At 56.0% G+C, this 4,914-nt stretch overlaps 1 protein-coding gene and 1 long non-coding RNA gene across 2 annotated transcripts in view; one reads left to right on the top strand and one right to left on the bottom strand.

Moving 5' to 3' along the window:
- Window positions 1-4,886, bottom strand: part of LOC109392008 (uncharacterized) — a 5,529-nt gene extending 643 nt beyond the window's left edge. The window contains exons 1-2 of the long non-coding RNA XR_002125973.1: window positions 4,757-4,886; window positions 3,647-3,757 (exon numbers count right to left, since the gene is read on the bottom strand). This is a non-coding gene — a long non-coding RNA (uncharacterized LOC109392008). The remainder of the gene's footprint in view (window positions 1-3,646; window positions 3,758-4,756) is intronic.
- The window catches only part of SEMA4C (semaphorin 4C), a 32,508-nt gene that overhangs the window by 18,151 nt on the left and 9,443 nt on the right, over window positions 1-4,914 (top strand). The gene's annotated exons all lie outside the window — the stretch shown is intronic.

Raw genomic sequence — 4,914 nt, 5'->3', positions numbered from 1 at the left:
CCCCCACTGCCCCTGACCCCCACAAGCACTGGGACACTGCCTCTTCCTGCCTGCCCCACCAGCTCTCCTTCCCCACCCAGTGTCTCCTCTTTACCCTAAGCCCTCAGGGCCTCAGTCCTCCCACCCGCCTTTCTTCTCTGTCACTAATGTGAGGTTCCTTTGTGCACACTGAAGTCCAATTTCACAGCAGTAGTTCAGATGATTTCCTTCCATCCCTCTCCTGAGGGCTCGTGCCCAGCGTTCAGTTTGCTGAATGCTCACCTCCGACAGTGCCGTCTGTAAATCTGGAGGGAGGAGCAGTTGTTCCTGTGCCCCTGGAGCTGTCAGAAGCCCAGGGAGCTGGGATGGGGAACATGTGTTTGGATCCAGTCCAGGGACCACTCCCCACTCCCGCCCCCGCTGGGGAGGATCCCCAGAAGGAGATGGTGGATCAAGGCTGTAATTACACTTAATTCAGTATATTGTTGAGCTCTGACATCAATTCCCCAGACTTAGGAGTGGAGGGGCAGGCCAAAGACAGTTCCTGATACTGCTTTTGCTTCCCTCAGCCTTACCCTAGGTCAGTTTTGTGGGCCCTGATCCCTAAGGGTTGCTGAGTATCTTTGAACTGCCCCCTTGAGAAGCCAGTGGGCCCTCCGTATCCCCCAGGAGATCCCTGGGTGTCCACTTTCTCCTCTGTTTTTCCAATCTTGAGAATCCATTTCTCGTCTTTGGCCCCTCCTGACTCTCTGGGGGTTCTGCAGGGGCCATGGAAACAGACAGGTAGTAGCAAAGGGTGAGCCCTGCCCAGGCGGCCTGTGCGCACTCCTCAACACCCCAAGTGTCTGCCGATGGAGCAGACAAGGCGGGTGCTTACAGCTTTCCCTGCTGACATGTCCCTCTCTTTTGTGCTTTTTTTTTTTTTAAGACTTTTATTGGGGAATTGGGGGAGGGAACAGCGTTGGGGAATTGGGGAAGGGGAACAGACAAGTGGCTGTCCTTTGGTTCTTCAGTCTAGTTGTGGAGGATGTCGCTTCACTGGCCCATGTTGGTATTATGATCATTGAGCTCTTCCCGGCTGAGGCAGTCGCTCGCCGGCCATTGGATGGCCACTTATGGCAGTTCACACTGGCTGCCGGCCACTCATGGTAGCTTACGGCAGCCCACTGCAGCCCCGCTGCAGCCTACACTGTCGTTGGCGACTCACAGCAGCCCAGCTCCAGGTAGAGCTGTTTTTCACCATCTTAGCCATAGAGGGCAGTGTCACTGGCCCATGTGGGATCTGAACCGGCAGCCCCGCTGCTCAGAGCTCGCGCTCCCAAGCCAGCTCTTAACCAACGAGCCACTCAGCCGGCCCTCCTTTGTGCTTTGATGCCACAGAAGTCAGGGAAAGGCGGGCTAACTAGGAGAGAGACTCTCCCCAAGTAAAGGGCCTTTAGGCCAAGTAGTTCAATTTGCAGACCCACAGGGTAGCCCATCACTTCCTGGGCCTGTTTAAGACACAGCTGCCTCCCTCTTGAGTCCCCAGAATGCTGGGAGCCAGGGGGCATCTATAATTCAGAGGGCTGGGTACCATGCAGGACACCTCTCCCTGCCTCGCAGCCTTTGCCAAGGGAGAGGTGGAAGAAACCACCAGGGTGACTTCGATGCCCAGGTGACTGTTCTGGTGTCTGTCTCTGAACACACTGCAGGTCCCCTTGGTGTGGGAGGGACACCACTGAGGCCCCAGCGGCAGTAGGTAGGCCTGAGATCCTTCGATCCAGCGATAAAAGAGAGAAAAGATGGAGATAGAGCAGGGGCTCTGGTGAGCCAGTCTCCTGCACCCTCCCTCAGGCTGCCGGCTTCTGACACTGCACATCCTGACAATTAATCCACAGCCATTCAGTTTGCTCTGGGAACCTGGAAATCACCTTTGAAATTTCCCTTCTTTGTTCTCCCTGCCAAGGGCAGAGAGGGAGTAGGGAGGCCTGCGAAGTTGAACCTGGGAGTTTCCAGACTCTAGTTGCCCCTGTGGCTCTTTGAAAGGGATGGAGCTGTTCACCAGCGGAGCCCCCAGTCCTGGTGCTTGTGCAGCATCCCCTCCTCCCTGCTCCCCAAACACACTCACCCCTCAGAAAGAAATAGACACCAAAGACAGAGGAGGTGTTGGTGACGGCTCAGTCCCTCCAGAGACCTCACTGTAACCTGAGCAGAGGTGTACACTTTGAGGTCACCCAAGGGCGTACACTATCCCCTGGGACATGTAATGGGCCCGCTCTGGAACTGGCTGGGAGCTGACCAGATCTGAAACTAGTCTAGGACCGGTTAGAGACAGCGTCCTCTAGGTCCAGAATGCGGCAGTGGTGCTGGCAACCTCCCCACTCGCCCTTTCCGTATCTGAGCCCCTGGCAAAGGCTGAGGGATATGAAGTCCCTTGGAAAGCAGCAAGCATCCGGGGCTGTGATGACAGACATTTTCCTGCTTCCTTTTGGTGATGGCGGCAGGAAAGGGCTGGGAAGGGAAAGGCTTCCCAGGTGGGTGGCTTTGATAACTCTCCTTCAGGAGGAAGTAGAGAGGAAGTGCTTTTCCTGTGTCCCCACTGACCTCTGTCCTGAGGCCCGCAGATCCCTGAAGGGTAGCTGACCCAGACTTTCTCATTTCCCCCTGTGGGTTGACAACCGCTCTGGGCTCCCTGGAAAGTTGGCCAGGTGGTGTTGACTGGAGAACCCCAATGTGAACTCTGGCCTCTCTTGTCAGTAAGCTGCCTCAGCGGGTAAGGAGCCCAAAGGAGGGCCACCATGGCACAGGACCAATGTGTGGGAAAGAGAGAGGCCTTGCTTTTCAGGTCCGACTCCTGGGTCTGAATCTGTAGGGGCCAGCCTGAGCTGCCAGTGGGTCCGGAGAGAAGCCCGGAAGGCATTTGACATCTCTGACTCCATGACTTGGCCTCAAGCAGCTGAGCAAATGGGACAAGTAGGAGGGTCTCTCAGGGCCTAAGGCTGAGCGTGGGCACCTTCCACAGAATATGCCAGACAGACCCCAGGGAGGTTGATAGATAAGCGAGCCTTTTTTTTGGGGGGGGGGGTCATTTTTTTTTCTCTTAAGACCCAGGAATCCTCATTTTCGACCAATTGTACTTAGATTTAAAAGTATGAATCATGAGCAAGTAGTCATGCAGGAAATCTTATCCCCTGCCCACCCATCCACAGAAGAAGCCTGTGCTGGAAATGAATAGAACATAGCAGGAAATGGGCTCATGTGGAAAAGAGGTGTAGGGAGCTGCAGCCTTAACTTTGGGGAGTATTTGGGAGGGAAGGGCTCCTGAAGTCTGTTACTAGAACGCAGAAGCCCAGTGTGAGATATGGAAGACTGCCCCTGCCAGTGAAACCAAACCACCTTTTGAAACTTTCCACTGGGGCCATCTTGCAGGTGAAGCCAGGAGCTCAAGTCTCTGCATGGTAACCCTTACACCTAGGTGGGGTGGGGCTCAAAGGTGAGGAAAAACATCAGGAAATGGAGCATCTGGGATCTAAAAGTTGTCAGGATCTGCTATGACTTAGTGGAAAGATGGATTGGGAGTCCCAGGGTCTGATTTAACTAACATTCTGACCTCACTAGTATCTACACGACTTTGGGCAGGTCTCTCTGAGACTCATTTTATCTACAAAACAGGAAAAATAATACCTACTTTTACAAGGATGGTCTTCAGGGTGGAGCGAAAGAAAAAGTAGTGAAGGCAGGTTGCAAAGCTACAGCACAGAACAAAGGTGAGGGGATCTGCATATCCGGTGACCACCACCTAAATAGAGAGTGGGTCTGACCCTACAAGAGTCACACATGTCTTCTCCCTCCAGAGGCAGAGAGCCTGCTGCCCACTCCATGCTAATAGGTAACTGGCTTGCCCTCTGTCTCCAGTATCTCCCAGGCCATGGCTTTTTCTCTGGTGGAAAGGAGCTGGGAAACGTGGCTTTGGCCAGCGCCGGAGAAGGGGCCTTTATGTGCACCAGCAAAGACCCAATTGTTACTGCATCCAAACTGGGCTGCCTCCCCAGTTATCTCTACTACGCTACTGGTCTCCGCTCTTCAGATGCCAAGTTTTCACCCAGAACAAAAGCTCCTCTCCGGACTAATTTATAATCCAGATCTGCTGACAGGGTCCTAACTTGTTCCTTCCCTGGCAGGGCTGCAGCAGTCTTAAAGCTATCAGCCTCTTCACCTCTACCCTCTGCCCCTGGCGGGTAGGTGGCAGCTGTCTTTGGGTGCCGGTGGGGAGGCCTATCTGGGGTTCCTTGGTCCACCTGTCCAGCTCAGAGGACCAGCTGTCAAGGAGGACACCCCAGCACCACCCAGGTGACTTCTAGGAGCGGCAGTGGGCGGAGACTGGCGTTTCTGAAGGTGGTAGATCTTCAGCGTGGATGCCCTCAGCCCCTTTCATCTGAACATCAGGGCTCATGTCACTTGTTAGTCAGCCTTCCAGTGGCACCAGAAGGAGTCATTTCCTGGGGGTAGGCTCTGCGCCCTCGGGGTAGAGGGAGGTCTTCACCGGGAGCTGGGCAAGGGGCCCTGAGCCGGTCCCTGTGCTTGAAGCGCCAGAAACGGGCAGTGTCTCCACAGACAGGGATCTTAGCTGGCTGGGGTGGTCCGTGCCAGTCTGACCGCAGGGGCCAGTGGGCGTTGAGGCCAAAGGCAGACCACTTTGGTCCGCCCCGAGGCCCCTCAGCTCTTCCCGAGCCTGGCTGCCCGGCCGCGGTGGGCCTGAGGGGCCGACACTTCAGAAAAACTGGGTGAGTCCGCTTACCTCGGCAATGCCCGGAGTGCCTCCCCGCCCCAACCGGCAGGGGCGGGAGGCCGAGCCCCCGGGTGGAGAGCGGGGGCCGGCAGGTCACCGCGGGTCGCAGCCCCCTCCTGGGCGGGCCTTGGCGTCCCGCCCCCGGCCTTAACTCAACCCCCCCCCCC

The sequence above is a fragment of the Hipposideros armiger genome, unplaced genomic scaffold (genome assembly GCF_001890085.2).
Source record: "Hipposideros armiger isolate ML-2016 unplaced genomic scaffold, ASM189008v1 scaffold_310, whole genome shotgun sequence".
NCBI classification, from domain to species: Eukaryota; Metazoa; Chordata; class Mammalia; order Chiroptera; family Hipposideridae; genus Hipposideros; species Hipposideros armiger.
Note: the sequence above shows the minus strand (reverse complement) of the source record. Positions and strands in the feature narration are given on the sequence as shown.